Consider the following 25119-nt stretch of genomic DNA (forward strand, 5'->3'; position numbering starts at 1 on the left):
CCTTTTTTGGAAAGGATTAGAAAATATGTATGTGTATATGTATATAATCTAAATTATGGGTTCATACTGATATCATCTTTAAAATCCAGCACTATGGGGGGAGATCCATTCTCACATTCTTCTATTTCATATTTGTATCCCTCTTTCTTTCTTTCTTTACAATCCCACAGTACACTCAAAATAATTTCAGTTACAACACCAACATTTGTAAACTTCTGAAAATAAGATGAGTGGTCTGAGTTGAAAGTATCTTCAGAGATACCTTAGATTTTGTTCTAGTTACAGCTTGAATGGCTCAAAACACATGAAGAAATGCTAGTTTGCTCAGAAAAAGGTATTCTGAAGGGTGATAGTCATTTCAGTAAAGCTCAGTACTGACAGAATTGTGGTAGTGCTAGTAATTATAATTAGCATTTACTGAAAGATTAAGTGGTCTTCGCTGGTAGCTCAGACAGTAAAGAATCTGCCTAAAATGCCAGAGACCCAGGTTTGATCCCTGGGTTGGGAAGATCTCCTGGAGAAGGAAATGGAAACTCACTCTGAAATTCTTGCCTGGAGAATTCCATTGACAGAAGAGCCTGGTGGGCTCCAGTTCAGGGGTTACAGAGACTTAATCCATCACTGTTGTAAGTACTTTGAATGTTTTCTCTGTTAATGCTCATAAAAAATGCTAGTTTTTAATGTTACTACTAGTTTCTTTTTTTAAAGGTTTTTTTTTATGTGAACCATTAAAGTCTTTATTGAACTTGTTACAATATTGCTTCTGTTTTATGTTTTGGTTTTCTGACCCTGGGCATTTGTGATCTTAACTCCCTGACCAGGAATCAAACCCACACGCCCTACATTGGAAGGCAAAGTCTTAACCACTGGACCACCAGGGAAGTCCCTACTACTATCTCTTATTTCACTGTTGAAAGTTCTTTTGTAAAGTCACATGATATTAACAGGCAGATATGGGACTACAACCCACATTGTCTGAAAAGAGCTCAGATTCTTAACTTCTATGTTGTATATGCACTTTATAATTAATAAAAATGCAAACTTTAATCTCCCTGTTGGAACACTTTTCATCTCTTATGGGAATTACTTCTTGTTTTGTCTTTCACATTAGAAGTATAAGATCTGAGACGTTAGAGATCATCCTTATATCATTTACAGTTGAATCCACAGCATATATACAGTACGTGCTACGTAAATGCTCTCATTGAATTTTTAATAATGCAGTATCATCATGATTTCCATGTGCCCAGACATTGTGCGAAAACTTTACATTTATTATTTTGAATTCTTAGAGCAGTCATTCTGGTTAGGTATCATTATCCCTATTGTGAGATAAGCAGATTCAGAAAGGTAGTGTGATTGCCCGAAGCATTTCATCTAGTAAATACTAGGGTTGGCACTTGAACCAGATATTCTTGTGTTAGAAGCCTGGTCTTTATTGTCTCCCATGGCATTTCTTTTTTGAATGAAATTCTGCCCAGTCCAGTTCTTTGGTACTGATCCTAGTGGAAGGGTAGGTATTTGACTGACTTTACAACACATGACAGAGATAAAGGCCAAAAAAGGTGCCATTATACTGAGCAGATAACTCTATTCAAATTCAAGGTGTAAAAATAAAATGTGAAAGAGGTAAGAATTCCTAAGGGTCCCAAAATCCCTGCAAGGAGAACAAAAACGAAGCATGGCTGTTTTAACCAAACTCTTGTAGAAACTTAATGACGATTGGACTATTCTGGGCTTACAGAATATGTGAAATTGGATTTGAATTTCAGATGCCCATAATTTCAAATTGCCCATAAATTCTAGCCTTACTGTGCTTGGTTTTCAGTGCTGACTCAGTCTTTCCCTCTCACTAAGAAGACGCCCTGCTCAGGCCTCCGATTTCCCTTCCTACCCTAGGTTTCCTGCATTCTTCATTCCTGACTTTGGTTTTGTGAGTTTCACAGTAGTTCGCTATCAGAGCTGTCATTGTATTGACTGTCAGGAGACAAAGGTGTAAAGGACGGGTAATAAGAACACTGGTGACTCTGGGAATGAGTTTTCTTGGTGGTCAGCCTCACAAAGCTATAGCCTGAAATTGTTGAGATTTATCTCTCTCATTGGCATGTCTGTAAGTGGTAATGATGATAAGGATTGAATTAGTAGTTCTCCGAACCAGGCACATGCAGTACTCAGAGCAAGAAGAATCTGTCAGAAAATGTAAACAAATATCATGTCTTCTTTATCTCCATTTCCAAAGGAAAACCTTATCCATAATGTTTAAAGGGCTCACTGGACAGTTATCTCTGAAATTGAAACTTATTATTGTCAACAGAGGATGAAAGATAGTTCTGAATTAGTAAGACAGCCACAGAAAAGTCATCTGAAGGTGATAGGAAAACATAAATGGTTTTAGAGGGCTAGTTAAAGTGGACATGCTTTTTAAGTCACCTGTCACTTACAAAGGGCAAAATAGCTGATGCAGTTACATTTCATTGGAAGTTCTAAGCAGTACTCCAGGGCAATACACAAATATTACCAGTCTTTTTACAAATTCCATTTGAAATATGATAGGAGGAAGCAATATACTGACCGTATCTGATCATGGATCTGAGATCAAATGAACAGAAATGTGAATCCCAGTGCAGGCATTCTTATCTATGTGACTTTGGACAACTTAGTTATCCTCTCTGAGAATCAACCTCTACTTCTGTAAAAGGAATGGATTGAAAATTATGGGAAACAGGTCACAGAGTCCAAAGGGAAAGCTGAACAGTAGCGGGGTGGCTCTGGACGTCTTGGTTGCAGAAATGACAGTCTCCTCAGGATGGTGCCATTGAAATGATGCAGCCATGCATGTCCTAGGATCACTCAAATGCCAAGAGTCAGGTTCCCAGAGCAGGCCATCTGTTTGGCCTGGCCTGAGTCTCTTGCCTGGGGCAGGTGAGGTGTTTTGTTGGACTGCCTACCATAACTGCATGCTATGAGTGAGGACAGGTATCCTGAGAGGATTTGGGTGGGAATAGAAGCTTTGTTGGTGGATACACAGATGTCTGCTCTGTGGGTTTATTGAGGAGAAGTTGAACCAGAGATATGTGTTTGTGTGTATGTGTGTATGTGCATGAGGGCATATTCTATGAAAATTATCCATGTCTGCTTTCTGAACCAGGTGTAGAATTAAGATTTTTTTTTAAATCAAGCACACAGAATTTAGACAGATGACAACTGTGCTTTATAGTTGTCTGTTTCAGAAGCTAAACTTCGTTTCCATGAGCCATTACTCCAAAGATTGTTGGAATTCTTCTTTGAACTTTTAGGACACACAAAAAAAGCCCTTATAATTATTTTCCAAATCTTATGTAAGAGGAATAGTATTTGAGCTAACTCAGGGAGCAGAGTGGTTGGTGTGTTGAGGTACATTTTAGTACCACTGAGATGATCATTAGGATTATGTCTATATAGTTATATTTTTGTTTACATATTTTCTAAAATCATGATACATATTAAAGTAGAAAACTCAAATGTAATTTCTCAATAAATCAATGTCGATATTCATCTACTTCTTCAAAGTTTCTTCCTGAGATTCACAATTGTGATTTATGTATACATCATTATTCAGTACGGAGAAGGCAATGGCAACCCATTCCAGTACTCTTGCCTGGAAAATCCCATGGACAGAGGAGCCTGGTAGGCTGCAGTCCATGGGGTCGAGAAGAGTCGGACATGACTGAGCGACTTCACTTTCATGTATTGGAGAAGGAAATGGCAACCCACTCCAGTGTTCTTGCCTGGAGAATCCCACGGACTGGGGATCCTGGTGGGCTGCCGTCTATGGGGTCGCCCAGAGTTGGACACAACTGAAGAGACTTGGCAGCAGCAGCATTATTCAGTAATAAAATTTACTTCTGTAACTGCAGTGGCAGGGAGTTTAATTTGCCTACCATTATGGGTTATTTTGAAGTAGTCAAAATTAATTGATAAACTTAGTCAAACTCATAACCCAGAGACATTATTTCCTGTAGTCCTTCTTTATGGTAGGATGTGTCTCTTCGTAGATGGTGATACTCTAGAGTATCCTTTGTCCCTTCACATTCACTACTGTCTTTGACAGGGTTCTTCTAGTTTCACTTCCTAATTTCAAAAGCCCATCTGTTTTTCTGATTTCCAATGCTAGTGCCTGAAATCAAGCTCTCAGTATTTCTCATCTAAACTTTTATTTACCTTCTCTTCAGGTTGTTCTCTCTGTCATAGTCAGAGAACGCTTTACAAAACTCAAATCTAATTACAGGATCCCTCACTTCATCCCCAGGAAAAATCCTTTGACAGCTTCTTTTACACTCAAGACAAAGACTTTTTGTTTATAAGCAGGGTTGATTTACAATGTTGTATTAGTTTCTGGTGTACAGCAAAGTGATTGTTATACATCTATATATCTGTATATTTTTCAGATTCTTTTCCATTATAGGTCACTGAACAATGGCAACCCACTCCAGTATTCTTGCCTGAATGATTTCACAGACAGAGTAGCCTGGCGGGCTACAGTCCATGGAGTCCCCAAGAGTCGAACGTGACTGAGCACGCATGCACACAATATTGAATATAGTTCCCTTTGCTATTCAGTAGAAGCTTGTTGTTTATCTGTTTTATGTGTAGTAGTTTGTATCTGCTAATCCCAAACTCCTAATTTATCCCTGTTCCCTTTTCCTCTTTGGTAACCATAGGTTATTATTTTCTTTTTGATGGCTTTGAGTCTTTTTTCTGTTTTGTAAATAAGTTCCTTTGCATAATTTGTTAGATTCACATATAAAGTGACATCATATTTATCTTTGTTTCATTTACTTAGTATGATAATCTCTAGGTTCAGTCTTGTTGCTGCAAATGACATTATTTCATTCTTTTTTATGATTGAGTAGTTTTGTGTGTGTATCTGTGTGTGTATGTATATATGTGTGTGTGTGTATCACATCTTTATCCATTCATCTGTTGATGGGCATTTAGGCTGCTTCCATGTCTTGGCTATTGTAAATAGTGCTGCAGTGAACATTGGGATGTATCTTTTCAAATTATAGTTTTCTCCAGGTATAGGCCTCAAGTAGGATTGCACGGTCATACGGTAGCTCTATTTTTAGTTTTTAAAGAACCTCCATGCTGTTCGCCATAGTGGCTGTACCAGTTTACATTCCCAGTAGTGTAGAAGAGTCTCTGTTTCTTCGCACCCTTGCTAGCATTCATTATTTGTAGACTTCTTGATAATGGCCATTCTGACTGGTGTGAGGTAATACTTCATTATAGTTTTGATTTACATTTCTTTAATAATTAGCAATGGTGAGTATTTTTTCATGTGCCTATTGGCTATCTGTGTGATTTCTTTGGAGAAATGACTATTTAGATCTTTTGCTCACTGTTTGACTTTTTTTTTTTTATTGAGCTATAAGAGTTATTTGTATATTTTGAAAATTAATCCCTTGTAGGTTGCACTGTTTGCAAATATTTTATCCCATTCTGTAGATTCTTTTCATTTTGTTATGGTTTCCTTTGATATGCAAAGATTTTAAGTTTAATTAGGTCCCATTTGTTTATTTTTGTTTTTGTTTCCATTACTCTAGGAGACAGATTGAAAAAGATATTGCAGCAATTTATGTCACGGAGTGTTCTGCCTATGTTTTTCTCAAGGATTTCTATAGTATTTGGTCCTGTATTTAGGTTTGTAATCCATTTTGAGTTCATTTTTGTATATAGTGTTAGAGGATGTTCTCATTTCGTTACTGTGAATGTATCATCATGAATTTCCTGCACACAGGCCTGTGTATCAGCTGTGCCTCTTGCAGGCCTGGATCTTTTCCATCTGTCGTCTTCTACTCTGTACCCAGGCTGAAGAAGCAGGCACTATCTGAATCCCGTTGGTCTTCTAGTAGAAGATAGGAGCTTACAAGGGTAAGCCAGACCACATGCACATATTGAAGGCTTTTGCTCAGAAAGGCCATATGTAATAGCTCTTCATGTTCTGTGGACCAAACAAGTTGCGGCCATCCTGTTATCAGTACATCAAAGAGAATGAATTTGTAAATACTGGTGCCTATGATAGAGGGTAAATAAACTAGTCCAAGATCTTAAGACCAAAGAATATCTGTCTCTGATACTAGCTAAAGACTTGGATTTGCCAAACACAAGGACTCTCTATAATATAGGAAATTTTAAATGATTTCTCTCAGGTGACTAGTGTTGAAGGGTTGGCTTACAAAATGAAATGAGCTTCAGATTTGTGCTACAGATCCTGTGAAACACATCAGTCCATCCTTTCCCATCTATCCACCATGCCCAAAAATGTACTGTGGGGGGAAAAAAGATACCAGTCCTGTATGACATGTATTTATGGACTCTTTCATTATTATCACTATATAAAAAGAAGCTGTAAAGTGGAATGTATAGCTCAGTTCTATTCACTATGAAGCATATTATCGTTAGAAAATGTCATCAAGCTTTCACATTTCTCTAAAGGCTTTTGTTGATAAGACTGAAGATAAAGTTGATTGTAGTTATGAAACTGGCTGAAAATGAAAAGTAATCGAATCTGACTTTTGGTAATGGCCTCTTCTACAAAAAGCTGAGATGGGTTGACAAGAGGAGACCATACTCGGTAACCTTGGGGTTAATGTCATCAAATTAAAAGTTATTAGCATTAGAAGATAGAAGATGGTATAGAAATTTTCAGAATTTGAAAAGAGCCATTTGTTCATGAACGTGAGTGCCACTGGAGGCAGAATTCTGAGAGTTTATCAACATCTTGACCGAGACAATCAGTAGGGGATTTGGGCAGCTCTCTGAGATTTAACACATGAAAAATAGCAATCAAAAGCAGAGCCTGAATAATATGTTTTCCCCATCCAGTCCTACTATCATAGAATGATAGAGCTGAAAGAAACCTCAAGAGGTGATCTCATCCAGAAGAGAAATGAAGGTGACAAGTATAAATGTAAGAGAGAATGTGGATTTGCATTAGTAAACGGCTAAACACATTTTTGTAGCTTTGATATAAAACATTTAAAATGGATCTTAGGGAAAATTTTATTTCTAATAACAAACATTTATTAACAGTCTTTTTCTATGAAGCTTCCATATCATTAATTAAACTGCTACCGCATATTGAAAGTTTTACATATATTCAGAACTTTACATATATTCAGAAAGAAATCTAATATTAGGGAAGTAACCTATCCAAATTCACCTGGCTTGTAAGTAGTGGAGTCCCAATATGAATGAATTGCAAAAATCATTTCCTTAACCACTGGATCATATCAAGGTTGGAAACAGCTTTATTCTAAGTACCCAGGCTGACCCAGTTAAGTCCTTGACTTATTTAAGAAAAGAAAAAAAAGTAGTGAGATTCAGATGAATTTCTGTCTCTTGGGGTTTTGTTTTCCTCCCTCTGGTTTTATGGCCCATGATCCAAATAGGTAAGGAGAAAATAGCCATGATAAATGTCCAAGGACCACTAGAGAGCCAAACCTTTTGGGGTGATGGGGAGTAGTGAAGTGACTCTTCCCTCTAACCCCCTGGTACCATCTTCATGATGTCATCCTAGCATACAGCATTTTGATGTCTACCCTGAACTCAAAGTTCAGAATTTGTTCAGCTCATTGAACATAATGTAGTTATTCCTTTTCCTCAAAGTCTGAAAAATAATTGTAAATTAAATCATGGCTAAATTTGATTTCCGTGATCAGGCTTACCATAGAGCAGAAAGGCTTATCCAGCCATGTAGCTAACAGTGATAGGATCTTAGGGAACTATCTGTTCCTTTTCACAAATTATTTTTAAGAAAATCTTTTTTAAAGCATATTTTCTCTTCATATTTTCCTTCATTATTTGGTTAATCCCTTTTACTTCTGGAGGTCATGGTTGAATACAGACATTATGTACTATCACTGAAGCTGTGCAAGCTTCATGAGACTCCTCAGATCAATATTGTGTTTGGCAGTTTTTTTATTAACTGTATTATACCTTTATTTTAGGGCTTCCTTGGTGGCTCAATGATAAAGAACTCACCTGCCAATGCAGGAGGCTCAAGTTCAATCCCTGGTTGGGAAGATCCTCTAGAGATGGAAATGACAACCCACTCCAGTATTCTTGCTTGGGAATCCTGTGGGCAGAGGAGCCTGGCAGGCTACAATCCATGGGGTTGCAAAAGAGGTGGGCACGACTTAGAGACTAAATCACAACCATTATTTTATAATTGACAAATGGCTGTGATGTGAAATGTTTCAGTTCAGTTCAGTCACTCAGTTTGTGTCCAGTTCTTTGCGACCCCATGGACTGCAGCATACCAGGCCTCCCTGTCCATCACCAACTCCCGGAGTTCACTCAAACTCATATCCATTGAGTCAGTACTCCCACTCAACCATCTCATCCTCTGTCGTCCCCTTCTCCTCCTGCCTTCAATCTTTCCCAGCATCAGGGTCTTTTCAAATGAATCGGCTCTTCACATCAGGTGACCAAAGTATTGGAGTTTCAGCTTCAACATCAGTCCTTCCAATGAGTATTCAGGACTGATTTCCTTTAGGATGGACTGGTTGGATCTCCTTGCAGTCCAAGGGACTCTCAAGAGTCTTCTCGAACACCACAGTTCAAAAGCATCAATGCTTCGGAGCTCAGCTTTCTTTATAGTCCAACTCTCACATCCATACATGACTACTGGAGAAACCATAGCTTTGACTAGATGGACCATTGTTGGCAAATTAATGTCTCTGCTTTTTAATATGCTGTCTAGATTGGTCCTATGGAGAAGGAAATGGCAACCCACTCCATTGTTCTTGCCTGGAGAATCCCAGGGACGGGGGAGCCTGGTGGGCTGCCGTCTATGGGGTCGCACAGAGTTGGACACAACTTAAGTGACTTAGCAGATTGGTCCTAACAATAAAGACTTTCAAATTACCCATTTATGACCTTTTCTTAAACCGAAAGTTTAAAAAAATACTACAACCCTTGACATTGGTGGCTGTGAAAATGTTAGATTAGCAGGTATGGTTATATTTTGAGAATATACTTCACATTTCTTATTTTGATCATTTGTGCCATGTAACTATTGATCTGTATAGTAAAATTAACTTCAGTTTATAATATAATCTGATGCCATCATATAAAAAACAAGCTTTCTTTTTCAGTTCTTACAAATGGGTAACTGCATGTATTTGTTATGAATGAAATAAGCAAAAGTTTTAATGCTGTTCATTTTTTTAAATCCATAAAACTCTGAAGAAGCAAGTAAAAAAGACTGATAATGCCACATCCAGAGATAATCCTTGTTAATCTTTTAAGATGTTTTCTTTTCTCTTGATCTTCCCCTAAACAGTTTTAAGTAAAACTAGCATCATACTTTACATATAATATTATAATATATTCCTTCATTTTTAGTAACACAGGATTTTTTCTTACTAAAACTGTTTGTTAATTAGCATTGGCTCCACAATATTCCATTGATTGGGTTTTCCATAATTGATTTATTTCATCAAGTATTGAATGTTTACTTTGTTTCTGAATGTTCACTATTACGAATCGTGCTGCAAGCATCGTAAAGTTTGTATCCAGAAGCAGAGTAGGAAAATATTTTGCTGTTTGTTGCATATGTTAAATAGTTTTTAACAATCTATGCTAGTTTTATAAGTGCAAATGGTGCCATGCTAACTTACATTTATTTAATTACTAGAAGTGTATTATGATTGAAAATGTTTTATAAGTATATTTCAATTTTACTGATGTAGAATTTGCAGCTCAGATAAGCTAGGTGATTTGATCAAAGTCACACCACTGAAGAAGAGAACCATGAGTTGACCCCATGTTTTTCTGATTATACTGCCTGTGTACTTAACCAGAATTGTATAAATTTAGTTTTATTGTTTTGTTGTCTCTTAGAAGTATTCCATTTTTCAGTGTTTACATACAATGCCATCAAATATTATCAATGTATCACAGTCAGTCTAAATAGCAATGACTAAGCTCTGTATTTTTTTTTCCCCTTAAACCTTCACCGAGTAGACTTGTAAGGTATGACCATCTTTGGCCATTTTTTATCTGGATGTTATTTACTCCTTTGTTATTATACAGCTTTATTAACATACAATTCACACCATTCAGTTCACCAATCTGAAGTGTGCAGGTTAATGGTTTTTGTGCATCACAGGGCTGTCTTCAGCCATCCTGATCACAGACTGCTTTGTCACGGCCACTGGCAGTGACCTAGCAGTCTGTTCCATTGAGCACCTAACACAGTGTGTGATACATAGTAGGTGCTGCATCAGGGTTTTCTAAATGATTCATTCAAAACCTTTTTTTGATGTGTGAGTTCACTGTGCTGGGCACTGGGGGAGTTGCCAAGAAATAAGATGCTTGCTTGTCTTTCAAGAACTTGACAGAATCATTGGAGGGTTAAGACCTGAACCATGAGAAACATTACTTTAGGATGAAGTATTTGATTAGATGTCAAATGAGGAGACCAGCCAATGGTTTTTCACTGCACATACCATGGGAAGATAAGAGCCTGCTGTTCTGTGCAAGGTCTTGCAGGACAGCCTCTTAGACCTGGGGGCTGCGTGCTGCCTCAGTTCATGGTGCCCCAGAGTATCATTCCTCTGTGACCACTGAGATGCAATTCCTTTGTCCATCTTATGAAGCCTTAGTAATCTTTCCCAGGCCGCTTGGGTTAATAACTAGGAAGGCTGCCGTTTTTGCTTTAGTCTTTTTATGTCTGAAGATCGAAGCTCTAAACTGAGAGAAGAACAAAGACCTGGGAAACCCACTGAGTTTAATATCTACTATCACTTTTTTCCTGCCTGCCCCGACTACCAGATCCAAAGAAGGCCATTTTTCACATTGCTGACAACCTAGACTGGCTTGATTGCTTTTTCCTCTGAAATCTTATTATACTTGCACTCATTGAGCTCTCAATCATATATCATCATAACATTTGTTAGTATCACTTAAGTGTATGCACCTTATTCAAGAAGCTCACTGATGGCAAAAAGCTTAGAGTTTCTTTGAATACTTTGCACCTGCAAGTACTGTGTGTATATGTATGTAATATACATGAGGAGTGTGAGTCAAGCATATATGGTCACTCCATTACCTTTCCAAAAGGGAGAGGTAGTGATTCCACAGTATTTCACTGCTTGGAATTTCTTCTCATTGCGTATATGTGAAATCTTGATCTAAAATAACAACATGCCAAGAGGACTAAAAATCACCTGAAATTTGTTGGTGACAATGCCTGTTCCTGGTCTTTGCTCTGACTTTTCCACCCTGGGGATTCTGAATTGAAAAGGTGAATATAGGGTCCAGGCTGCTAAGTCATTTCAGTCGTGTCCAACTCTGTGAGACCCCATAGACGGCAGCCCACCAGGCTCCCCCGTCCCTGGGACTCTCCAGGCAAGAACACTGGAGTGGGTTGCCATTTCATTCTCCATAGGGTCCAGGAATTGGAAGTTAAAACAAGCAAATCACCCCAGACACTTCAGATGCACATCCATGAAGCAACTCTGAGAGGTGATGATGGACTGGACACTCGAGGTTGAGAGTGTCCAACCTCAAAACGTGCAGAAGTTAATAATGATTGAGAGACGTGAAAATGTAGGTTAGTGGGGTCTCTTAATTAAAAAGTATCTACAGAGATGAGTGTTAGAGGATAGCATGACCATTCTGGAAGACTGTAGCTTGAATTATTTAAATGTTGTCTTGGTACATCTTTATATAACTCAAATAGTGACTGTATATAAGTTATCAAAAATGTTTACTATATATAGAAATTGGGTTCATTGTATTACTTTGTTATCCTTTGGAAAGGGTGATGGGAGATGGTTTCCTAGCGACCAGCCTATTTTCCAGTATGGCTTATTCTTAGATAAGTCCATTTTCTGCCTACTCATTCTGCAAGTTGGCCTCTTAATGCCTCTGACTCAAGAGTTTACTTCAGTTGTGTTTCAAGTCAACAAATCTTGAAGATTACCTGCTGTGTGCCGAGTCCTGTGCTAGTTGTTCTAATTGTTTTTTTTTTTTTTTTAAGCCACCACTTGTACAGTACTCACAATGGCCCAGGTGCTGTGTCAGTGCTTTCTTTATATTAACCCACTTAATTTTCACAAAAAAACATTGAAGTTGTTGTGACCATCTAACAAATAAGGAGATAGATTGAGAGGGTTAGTTAAGTTGTCTACCTTAGGCGGACAATAGCCTGAGCAGCCTAATGCTGCTGACCCACTCCTTTTGTTTTCAATTCTGTTTATTGAAAAAGTGGAACTGTTAGTCACTCAGTCATGTCCAACTCTGTGATGCCGTGGGCCATAACCTGCCAGGCTCCTCTGTCCATGGAATTCTCCAGGCAAGAATACTAGAGTGGGTTGCCATTTCCTTCTCCAGGGAATATTCCTGACCCGGGGATCAAACCTGCATTTGCTGTACTGCAGGCAGATTCTTTACCATCTGAGCCACCAGGAAAGCCCTACATTTATACATACATACATACATACATATATATACACATATATATCCTTTTTCATATTCCTTTATCAGCTAAGTTCAGTCACTCAGCTGTGTCCGACTCTTTGCGACCCCATGAATCACAGCACACCAGGCCTCTCTGTCCATCACCAACTCTCAGAGTTCACTCAAACTCACATCCATCGAGTCAGTGATGCTATCCAGCCATCTCATCCTCTGTTGTCCCCTTCTCCTCCTGACCCCAATCTCTCCCAGCATCAGAGTCTTTTCCAATGAGGCAACTCTTCACATGAGGTGGCCAAAGTACTGGAGTTTCAGCTTTAGCATCATTCCTTCCAAAGAACACCCAGGGCCCATCTCCTTTAGAATGGACTGGTTGGATCTCCTTGCAGTCCAAGGGACTCTCAAGTGTCTTCTCCAACACCACAGTTCAAAAGCATCAATTCTTCAGCGCTCAGCCTTCTTCACAGTCCAACTCTCACATCCATACATGACCACTGGAAAAACCATAACATTGACTAGACAGACCTTTGTTGGCAAAGTAATATCTCTGCTTTTCAATATGCTATCTAGGTTGGTCATAACTTTCCTTCCAAGGAGTAAGCGTCTTTTAATTTCATGGCTGCAATCACCATCTGCAGTGATTTTGGAGCCCCCCAAAATAAAGTCTGACACTGTTTCCACTGTTTCCCCATCTATTTGCCATGAAGTGATGGGACCAGATGCCATGATCTTCGTTTTCTGAATGTTGAGCTTTAAGCCAACTTTTTCACTCTCCTGTTTCACTTTCATCAAGAGGCTTTTGAGTTCCTCTTCACTTTCTGCCATAAGGGTGGTGTCATCTGCATATCTGAGGTTACTGATATTTTTCCTGGCAATCTTGATTCCAGCTTGTGCTTCCTCCAGCCCAGCGTTTCTCATAATGTACTCTGCATATAAGTTAAATAAGCAGGGTGACAATATACAGCCTTGATGTACTCCTTTTCCTATTTGGAACCAGTCTGTTGTTCTGTGTCCAATTCTAACTGTTGCTTCCTGACCTGCATATAGGTTTCTCAGGAGGCAGGTCAGGTGGTCTGGTATTCCCATCTCTTTCAGGATTTTCCACAGTTTATTGTGATCCACACAGTCAAAGGCTTTGGCATAGTCAGTAAAGCAGAAATAGATGTTTTTCTGGAACTCTCTTGCTTTTTCGATGATCCAGCGGATGTTGGCAATTTGATCTCTGGTTCCTCTGCCTTTTCTAAAACCAGCTTGAACATCTGGAAGTTCATGGTTCACGTACTGCTGAAGCCTGGCTTGGAGAATTTTGAGCATTACTTTACTAGCGTGTGAGATGAGTGCAATTGTGCGGTAGTTTGAGCATGCTGTGGCATTGTCTTTCTTTGGAACTGGAATGAAAACTGACCTTTTCCAGTCCTGTAGGTTATTACAATATGTTGAATATAGTTCCCTATTCTGTCTTGTTGTTTATCTCTTTTATATATAGTCGTGTGAATCTGCTGATCCCAGGCTTAATTTACCCGCCTCTCCTTCCCCTTTGGTAACCAGGAGTTTTCTGTTTGTGAGTCTGTTTCTGTTCTGTAAATAGGTCAATATTTACCATATTTTGCATTTTACATATAAGTAAATTATGATATTTCTCTTTCTCTGTCTTACTGCACTTAGTATGACAATCTCTAGGTTCATCCATGTTGCTGCAAATGGCATAATCTCATTCCTTTTTATGGCTGAGTAATATTCCATGGTATATATACACCGTGTCTTCTTCATTCATTCATCCATTAATGGGTATTCAGGTTGCTTCTATGTCTTGGCTATTGTAAACAGTGGTGCTATGAACATTGAGATGCATGCATCTTTTCAGATTAGAGTTTTCTCTGGTTATATGCCCAGGAGTGGAATTACTGGATCATATAGTAACTTTATTTTTAGTTTTTAAGGAACCTCCATATTGTTTTCCTTGGTGGCTGCACCAATTTACATTCCCACCAACAATATAGGATGGTTCCCTTTTCTCCATACTCTCTCCAACATTTATTGTTTGTGGACTTTTTAATGATAGCCATTCTGACTAGTGGGAATGTGCTTTCCTGGGGGTTCAGACAGTAAAGAGTCTGCCTGCAATGCTGGAGACCCAGGTTAAATCCCTGGGTTGGGAAGATCCCCTGGAGAAGGGAATCACAACCCACTCCAGTCTTCTTGCCTGGAGAATTCCGTGGACAGAGGAGCCTGCCCAGCTATAATCCATGGGATTGCAAAGAGTTGAACATGACTGAGTAACTAACCTACATTCTGACTAGTGTGAAGTGATAGTTCATTTTAGTTTTGATTTGCATTTCTCTGATAATTAGTGATGCTGAACATCTTTTCATATGCTTACTGTCTATCTGTATGTCTTCTTTGGAGAAATGCTGGCACCTCTCCTCTTAACCTCAAAGTTATACTGATGAACAGGAAGGCGTGACTTCTATTCTCTTGGAACATTATATGTAGAACAGAATGCAATATTTTTCAGACTTTTTTAAACCATAATTCAGTTTTGATTTGTGTTATTCAGGGGTAGGTTCCTGAAAAGATGAGAGCCACATGATCCTGGCTTCCCTTTTAGCTTCTAAGGAATTAACACTGTCCACTGAACCCATCAGATGTATATGTTTGAAACTGTGGACCAGTGCTAGCCACTAGACCTTTCTGTGATGATGGAAAAGTAGTATAAATCTATTCTATCTTTACACAGTAGCCACAGGTAGCTCCTGAGCACTTGAAATGTGGCTAATATTTTATGATTGAGGTATTGAATTTTTAACTTAATTTTAATTAATCTGAATAGCCACAGATCTTAGTGGCTGCTGTGTTCAACAGTGAAGCTCCAGGTCAATCTTTTCACCATTGCTTTCATTGACCTTTCTGAAGCCTGCTTTGGGCGAGTCCTACTTGACAAGCTTTCAGCTAACAGCCTCATGAATAGAACACCATTACATTTCTTGCTAGATGACGCAGCTTTGAAGGAGCTTTCTTTGGGTTAGAGGATTTTAATTCAAAGGGGTTTGAATAAAAACATGCAGTGGACTGTAACCTCTTTAAAAGCAAAGGCAGTTCTTCATTAATTTTATGTATTAAGAACATATACTGTGCCCTGGGCCAGGACTCAGCAAACATTCTTTGTAAAAGAATAGGTAATAAATACTTTCTGGACCGCACAGTCTTTGTTGCAGCTACTCAACTATGTTGTAATGTGAAAGCTGCCATAAACAATAAGTCAATAAATGAACATGTCTGTGTTCCAGTGACACTTTATTTACAAAAATAGATGTCAGGCTGGTTTGGCCTCTGGGGTCACAACTTGCTGACCTCACATTAGAGCCATAGTTGTCTATTGGGAATGAGTGAATATGTTCATTTACCGTGTAGTAAGTATTTAGTTCCTATTATGTGCTAGGCCCTGGGTATACGACAGGCAACAGACAGATAGGGTCCTAGTTTTATTCCTGTGTGCAGAGGCTGACAGTGAAAGATGAAACCCACAAGCCATGAACAATATGCTGTTAGATTATGACTGCTTGAACCTGAGTGGTCATGGAAGGCTTCTCTTTGGAAGTGATCTAGGATCTAAGAACTGAGTAACAGAGAGAGAAGTCCCCCAAAGGACAGTCATAGAGAATTCCAGATAGAGGGAGACAAGAACAAAATTCCTGGGACAGACCCAAGTTTACAGGCTTGAGAATGTTTGGAAAACAGAAAGAAAACCTATGTGGATGAAGCCTGACAAGGAAATGGGTAAGTCTTCAGAGCTGAGAACCAGATTTATAAGGCCTTCTAGGTACTTTATTTCAGTGGAGTGAGAAACCTTGGGATTCAAAGAATGAAAGAAGATTCACACACACACACAATCTTCCTGAGCTGTCAGTCAGGTTTCCTCATGTCCTTGCTGTTCACACTGTCCTCCATACCCAGGGGCCCAGGTCTTGTAGGAGCCCTGTTAAAACGATGCTGGATGCTTGGGGCTGGTGCACTGGGACGGCCCAGAGGGATGGTATGGGGAGGGAGGAGGGAGGAGGGTTCGGGATGGGGAACACATGTATACCTGTGGCGGATTCATTTTGATATTTGGCAAAACTAATACAATTATGTAAAGTTTAAAAATAAAATAAAATTGGAAAAAAAAAATAAAATAAAATATAAAACAAAAAAACAAAAAAACACTGAATGAGGCATGTCCATTTACATCTGCCGTTTGGCCTTGTTTTCCAGGAGAAGTCATTCATAGATGCTCCAGGCAAGGCAACACTATCCAGAATTTCTTTATTAATGCTGTAGTTTGGGTATATCATAAATTATTTTATTCTTACCTTATGCACCAATTTCAAGAAATCACATTGGGTATTTCAGCTTCCTGTATAATAAGATTCCTATTATTCAGCTTCCTATATATAAGATTCCTGCTATATTTTAAGAGTTGAGTTACACATCTCTATGTAGAGTAAGTTTCCAGCAACAACCCATTAAGAATATCCTTACACAATCTTGGGGCTTTTTCTTTAAGTTTAAACCACGTTTAAAAAAGTTGAGCTTAAATTAAACTTGTGTTAAAAACTGAGTAAAACTGAGTAGGCATTCAGTTTCTTTGAAGTAGATTTGTAGTGCATACATCTACAACGCAAAATGGGACTTGCTGGCTTTATTTGGAGAAGTAATTAAAGGCCATGATATTATTTAACTGTTTGTTCATCTTGGCCTAGTGCAGTGGAATACAAATATTTGACCTTCTTGACAAAGACAGATGGATGGAAGCTACATACCATGATATCATTAGGTTGTCGAATAACATCATTATTCATGATCATAAGGAATTATTCAGGTGAAATGGCAAATCTAATAGAAAGCTATTATTTGTGCAGGGAGTATAGTCTCACTGTTCTTGTCATTCCAACCTTTAGTCAAATTGAAGAAAAGATATGTGTATTTATTTTACTACAAAGAAACATTAATAACATAATTTATACAAATGAAATCAATTATAATTAGTTATTTGGTAAATCAGATCATATAACACAGTTCCAGAGAGAAGCTGCTGTACTGTAAATGTAAAAATAAAATTAACATTTTGATCATTTATGGACTTTTTTCATCTTTATGAGTTCACTTTTAGTTGTGTAAATTTTCTGTAACAATTGAAGTTTATTTACTTTGAGAGATTTGAGCAATGCCTTAAATTTGAAGCCATGTTTGAAAGTAATTGTATTTCTTTCTTACCCTCCAGTCATGTACAGACCATGGCCTGGAGCCCAATTCCACTCCGTATTTTTGTCACTGAAGTTTTATTGGAACCCAGGTGCACGTGGTACTTCCTGTGTGTCTGTGGCTGTTTCCGTGCTGCAGTGACAGAGTTGAGTACTTGTGACAGAGACCATATGGCCTGCAGTGCCTGAAACACTTGTTATTTGGTCCTTGCAGAAAATGTTTGCCAACCTCAAAATAAAAATGTACCCTGGTTCGTTTCAAAGCAGGTTTAAGGAACCCCTGGAATCCATAAGGCTGGGGGAAATTTCCACGGGGGGGCTATCTAGTTAAGGAAGCATGAGACATGTATTATAAAGGTCCACCATTGTAGACAATCAGCTTCTTCAGAAAACTGGCTAGAATTATGGCATATGCTGTAAAAACTGAAAATGACTAAATTAGCTTTCTTGGGGATGGTCTTAGGGTGTTCTTGCCTGCAACTGTGATCAAATAGATAAATTCTGAGTTCTTCCACATTGCACTGTATGGAATGAACAAGAAAAAAATGTGCAAGTAACATTTGGTTATGAGTGTGAGAATATTTTTCCAAAAATATGTTTGCAGAATTATGCCAATAAAAGATACATGTTCAGTTCAGTTCAGTCGCTCAGTTGTGTCCGACTCTTTGCGACACCGTGAATCGCAGCATGCCAGGCCTCCCTGTCCATCAACAACTCTCAGAGTTCAATCAAACTCATCCATCGAGTCGGCGATGCCATCCAGCCATCTCATCCTCTGTTGTCGCCTTCTCCTCCTGCCCCCAATCCCTCCCAGCATCAGAGTCTTTTCCAATGAGTCAACTCTTCACATGAGGTGGCCAAAGTACTGGAGTTTCAGCTTTAGCATCATTCCTTCCAAAGAACACCCAGGGCTGATCTCCTTCAGAATGGACTGGTTGGATCTCCTTGCAGTCCAAGGGACTCTCAAGAGTCTTCTCCAACACCACAGTTCAAAAGCATCAATTCTTCGGCGCTCAGCCTTCTTCACAGTCCAACTCTCACATCCATACATGACCACTGGAAAAACCATAGCATTAACTAGACAGACCTTTGTTGGCAAAGTAATATCTCTGCTTTTCAATATGCTATCTAGGTTGGTCATAACTTTTCTTCCAAGGAGTAAGTGTCTTTTAAAAAATTTCATGGCTGCAGTCACCATCTGCAGTGATTTTGGAGCCCCCCAAAATAAAGTCTGACACTGTTTACACTGTTTCCCCATCTATTTGCCATGAAGTGATGGGACCAGATGCCATGATCTTCGTTTTCTGAATGTTGAGTTTTAAGCCAACTTTTCCACTCTCCACTTTCACTTTCATCAAGAGGCTTTTGAGTTCCTCTTCACTTTCTGCCATAAGGGTGGTGTCGTCTGCATATCTGAGGTTATTGATATTTCTCCCAGCAATCTTGATTCCAGCTTGTGCTTCTTGCAGTCCAGCATTTCTCATGATGTACTCTGCATATAAGTTAAATAAGCAGGGTGACAATATACAGCCTTGACATACTCCTTTTCCTATTTGGAACCAGTCTGTTGTTCCGTGTCCAATTCTAACTGTTGCTTCCTGACCTGCATATAGGTTTCTCAAGGGGCAGGTCAGGTGGTCTGGTAACCACTATCAATTTAAAAAATTAACCCTGTGCTGATATGTTAAATTATTTAAACTTCTAAAGTTTATGAGATACTTCAAATATAAAAAAAAAATGTACAGACTAATGTCTGTGTGCTACAGATTTTTATTAACAATGTATTTCTGTGCATGCTTCATATCTTTTTAAAAAGAGTGTTTTAGATATGCCCATGTCCACTAACATCTTAGGCTCCTTCCTCTCTGTTTAAAGCTGGCTTTTCCGGCTGTGAACCGTTGACGCTTGGGCACTAGATCTTCTCTCTTGTGGAGGGCTGTCCTGCATGGTAGGTTTTTGGCAGCACCTGTGCTCTCTGTCTACTAGACGTGGCATACATGCCCTTTCCTACTTGTGACAACCAAAAACGTCTCCACATGTTTCTACATATCCTTGGTAGACAAAAATGTCTTTGTGGGAACAACAGATGTCCCTGTGAGAACTACTTCTTCAGAGGTATTTGCTATCCAGAAGCTTCTGTCTTTCTACCTGCTGAAGTTCGTTTGTTTCCTATTTGAGTCTGTATCCCTACAAAGCAAATAGTTTTATTTGTTTGGTATTTTCATGGACAGTGTTCTTCTGTACATGCTTTGTTTCTCTCAGCATTGTTTTTGAGATACAGCCACAGTGATAACTGAAGATCTAAGTCTTTGATTCTTTATCTACTGTAGGGTATTTCATTGTCTGAATAGATGACAAGCTAATTTCCTTTTCCCTTTATTCTTTTTTTTTTTTCTAATTTTTTTCATTAAGGCAATGTAAAATGAATATCCTTGTATGTATTTCCTGGTGTGTTGGTGACTGAATCTCTATAGAATATTGACCCGCAATGGAATTTCCACTTGAGAAGGAGTACATTTCTTTAGAGGGTAGTTTCACAATCTCAATTAAATTATTGAACTGGTTAACACTCTGTAGCAATGTGTGAGAATTCCTATTTCTCATGTCCTCATCAACACTTGCGTCAGTGTAATTTTTAAATTTTTTCTACTCTGGTGGGTAGGTATAAAATGTTAATCTCATTACCGTTTTAATTTTCATCCAAGTTCCATGATTATCTGTGGGGTCAAGCATTCTTTCAGTTGTTCCCTAGATACCTTTTTTTCCATCACTTGCCTATGTGTGTTCTTTCTCTACTTTTCCACTGGGTGATCGTTTTCAACTAGTTTATATTTTTATATTTTCTAGATTGAACTAGTTTGTGATTAGATGCATTTCAAATTAGATTCTAAGTTTTGGCTTGGGTTTTTAGTGAGTTTATGTCTGTGCAAGCCTTTAGATAATCAAGATTTTTAAAAAAATTTTAATATAGCCAAATTTAGCTTTTCATTTATGTTCCATGCATTTTACATACAGGTTAGAACATTTTTTCCCAATGCTGTGGTCATAACAGTATTTTGCTATAATTTTTATAAAGATCTTTCTTTTTATGTATGCCTTGTTGTCATCTGAATATTTTTACATGTAGTATGAATTACAAACCCACTTTGCCTCATGTAGGTAATCAGTATTTGAGTTCATTCCTGCCACATGGTCTTGTAAATGTGTGTAGGTTTGTTTCCTGTCTGCCCAAGTTTGGTTGGTCTCTTTGAGTTTTAATTATTAGTGCTTTGATTTACTATAAGTTGACAGGTATCTTTATGTCCAGAAGGGTAAGTTATTCCTTATTTTTTATCACATTTTTCGGCTGGCCTTACCCCTTGATTCATTCAAGTGTATTTTTTCCATGTTTTCAAGTTGTGTGGAAAAACCTGTTGAGATTTTCTTAAAGAGAATGACATTGAATGATTAATTTAGGGAAACCTGGCACATTGGTCATACTGGATTTCCCTGGCCATGGTCTCTGTATTCATAAGTCTTCTTTTGTCCTTTTGTAGAATCAAGTTCTGATGTCAATAATGGCTTGGATTTTTAATATAATAGATGTTTGTCATTGACTTTTTAGCTTGGAAAAAGTAGGGCATGAAAACTCCTATTTATTTACTGCATAAACAGTGAATACAAAGCCTCATAGAATTTTGGAATAATTTTGGGAAGAGAAAAATGCAAAAAAACCCCCAAAAACCTGAGAAGTGAAGGATTTGACCATGTCTTCTTCACAGATATTCTTAGTTAAGATATATTTGAAACATTATGCAAAGTAAAATAAGCCAGATACTGAAGGCCTGATATTATATGATTATATTTATATGAAATATTAAGAATAGGAAGACTCATAGATAGAGGATTAGTGTAGCGAGAAGCTGTTGGTAGGAGCTTCTGCTTAATGAACTTTGGGTTTCCTTTTCAGGTGATGGAAACATTCTGAAAACAGATAATGATGAAGGTTGCACAACATCATGAATGTATTGAATGGCATTGAATTTTACACTTCAAAAAGCTTCAGTTGATGAAATTTATCACTGTTAAAAAGTGTATTGGTGTGTATTTTTGTTTTTTAAGTGTAGAGAAAGAGCTGTTAGTTTGTCTGTCCATGTCCCCTTCCCCAAAGAACAATACAAATAATGTCTAACTTCTAATGGAAAATTCTTGACCAAAGTGACATTTACCTATTTTTCCTTAATGAGCTGTCCGTGTTTAGCTTGTGGTGACTCACAAGAACCTAAATTTCATGTTCCATCCAAGACTCCATTTTGCTCTTACTTACGGATCTAATAATTTGTTCTTGAAACATTTTAAAAACCCAATCATTCTAAATATTTAGAATTTTAGACATAGTCATATCTCTGTTCGCACTTGGGCTTCCCAGCTGACACTAGTGGTAAAAAAAAAAAATCTACCTGCCATTACAGAAGACTTGGGTTCCATCCCTGGGTCAAGAAGATCCCCTGGAGAAGGAAATGGCAGCGCACTCCAGTATTCTTGCTGAGAGAATCCCATGGGCAGAGGAGCCTGGCAGGCTACAGTCCATGGGGTTGTAAAGAGTCAGACATGACTGTGTCTGAGCACAGTCTATTCATACTACTCACAGTTTAGTATTTGAATTGTCAAAATAGAAGTAGAGATTTTTTTTTTCCTTTATGTCCACATTCAAAACTGTCATTTTGGAAATGACAATAAAATACAGCAATAAACCAAAATGAATATGATGATGTTGAAGGTGTGACCTAATTAAAATGCAAATATAAGCACACTTCTTTAAAATTGACATTGAGCCTAAGATACTCCCCAGTAGTGGAATTATTGCTGGTTGATAATTTGATTTGATGGGTTCTCTTCACAAGTTCATTGTTTTAACCTCACAGTGTAAGCATATATTGGCTTGCGTGATAAGATGAGAAAGTTTAGGCAGATTCATGAAGCTTAACATGAAATTTAATGAATTGTGATCTTCCTGGATATAGGCACATCCTACTTACTAGAGAAGTTTGGAAAATGCCTGCCGTCTACAGTTCTATTCATTGTTCAGAGTCAGTATTTCAAGCCTAAAATTCTAGCACTTTTGTCCTTTATATTATCCTTAAGTCAATTTCATGTTATTCCCTTTATCTAAAGTTACCCCTATTTCTTCTTTCCCTACAAATTACAACTGTCCTATTTTATAAAGTTTCCCCTTGTTCTCTTCTCTATAGGTAGCAACAGCCTACTCTGAATCCCTACTTTGTATTTCTCCAGGTTCTTAACCCCCTTTTTTAAACAAGTGTGTGTATACACACACTGTGATCCATTTTAGATGACTAGATCCTTAAGATCAGGAATTATTCCCCTAGAGTAAGCACAAATTAAATGACAGGTGCTTAGAAAGAAATTATTGAAACAACAGAAGGAATAATGAGTGAAAAAAGACACATAAGGCTGCTGCTGCTGCTAAATCACTTCAGTCATGTCCAACTCTGTGTGACCCCATAGACAGCAGCCCACCAGGCTCCCCCGTCCCTGGGATTCTCCAGGCAAGAACACTGGAGTGGGTTGCCATTTCCTTCTCCAATGCATGAAAGTGAAAAGTGAAAGTGAAGTCGCTCAGTCGTGTCCAACCCTTAGCAACCCCATGGACTGCAGCCTACCAGGCTCCTCCATCCATGGGATTTTCCAGGCAAGAGTACTGGAGTGGGCACATAAGGCTATATACAGTTAACTAGTGATTGTTGTGTCTTCCTAGTTCAACGAGGCAACTCTTGGCCTTAAGACTATAATTTAGATTCCAAAGTCTTTTGCTCAGTATCCAGATTATTGAGATGACTGCGAAAGCTGAGTGTAGTTTTTATACCAAGCCTCTAATGCTAAAATGTAAGAATCACCTAGGTTTTGACTTGTGACCATATATAGGTGCCAACATTTTAAATTCTGAATTTTTGTGTTTCCACATATCCACTGTTGTTTTTGTAAATGTTGCCTGGTCCCTCCATTGTTCTCACCATATGGTAAAAGTTTCTGTTATTTTTTTTTTTTCTTGGTTATTGGCTTTATTTTATTTTATTTATTTATTTTTTATTTTTATTCACATGTAAAATCTGTGTTTTATTTATTTATTTTTTTAATTTTTCAGCACTTTATTTATTTATTTTTTTATTTGATAAATTTAACGCCTTTTATTGCCATACCTCATTTTACTGTGCTTTGCTTTAGTGAACCTTATAGATACATGTTTTTTTTTTTTTCCTTGTTAATTTTCTGTTTAGTTGATCTATCCATAAGTGTGAGTGGGGTATTAAAGTCTCCCACTATTATTGTGTTATTGTTAATTTCTCCTTTCATACTTGTTAGGATTTGTCTTACATACTGCGGTGCTCCCATGTTGGGTGGATATATATTTATAATTGTTATATCTTCTTCTTGGATTGATCCTTTGATCATTATGTAGTGACCTTCTTTGTCTCTTTTCACAGCCTTTGTTTTAAAGTCTAATTTATCTGATACGAGTATTGTGACTCCTGCTTTCTTTTGGTCCCAATTTGCATGGAAAATCTTTTTCCAGCCCTTCACTTTCAGTCTGTATGTGTCCCCTGTTTTGAGGTGGGTCTCTTGTAGACAACATATGTAGGGGTCTTGTTTTTGTATCCATTCAGCCAGTCTTTGTCTTTTGGTTGGGGCATTCAACCCATTTACGTTTAAGGTAATTACTGATAAGTATGATCCCGTTGCCATTTACTTTATTGTTTTGGGTTCGAGTTTATACACCATTTTTGTGTTTCCTGTCTAGAGAATATCCTTTAGTATTTGTTGGAGAGCTGGTTTGGTGGTGCAGAATTCTCTCAGCTTTTCCTTGTCTGAAAAGCTTTTGATTTCTCCTTCATACTTGAATGAGATCCTTGCTGGGTACAATAATCTGGGCTGTAGGTTATTTTCCTTCATCATTTTAAGTATGTCTTGCCATTCCCTCCTGGCTTGAAGAGTTTCTATTGAAAGATCAGCTGTTATCCTTATGGGAATTCCCTTGTGTGTTATTTGTTGTTTTTCCCTTGCTGCTTTTAATATTTGTTCTTTGTGTTTGATCTTTGTTAATTTGATTAATATGTGTCTTGGGGTGTTTCGCCTTGGGTTTATCCTGTTTGGGACTCTCTGGGTTTCTTGGACTTGGGTGATTATTTCCTTCCCCATTTTAGGGAAGTTTTCAACTATTATCTCCTCAAGTATTTTCTCATGGTCTTTCTTTTTGTCTTCTTCTTCTGGAACCCCTATGATTCGAATGTTGTAGCGTTTAATATTGTCCTGGAGGTCTCTGAGATTGTCCTCATTTCTTTTAATTCGTTTTTCTTTTATCCTCTCTGATTCATTTATTTCTACCATTCTGTCTTCTAATTCACTAATCCTA

General features: G+C 38.0%; 1 protein-coding gene and 1 long non-coding RNA gene across 22 annotated transcripts in view; both read left to right on the plus strand.

Moving 5' to 3' along the window:
* Window positions 1-25119, plus strand: part of FHIT (fragile histidine triad diadenosine triphosphatase) — a 1549085-nt gene that overhangs the window by 738955 nt on the left and 785011 nt on the right. The window lies entirely within an intron of this gene.
* Window positions 5692-20938, plus strand: LOC147348324 (uncharacterized). 2 transcript variants are annotated; one of them, XR_015151460.1, is made up of 3 exons: window positions 5692-5913; window positions 6868-6952; window positions 7992-20938. It is a non-coding gene; the product is annotated as an uncharacterized LOC147348324 (long non-coding RNA). The 2 variants fall into 2 exon arrangements; XR_015151458.1 differs by having other exon boundaries at window positions 5692-6952.

The sequence above is a fragment of the Bos grunniens genome, chromosome 22 (assembly GCF_055505025.1).
Source record: "Bos grunniens cultivar Pamir isolate PY7600 chromosome 22, Bosgru_T2T1.0, whole genome shotgun sequence".
In the NCBI taxonomy this organism is placed as follows: Eukaryota; Metazoa; Chordata; class Mammalia; order Artiodactyla; family Bovidae; genus Bos; species Bos grunniens.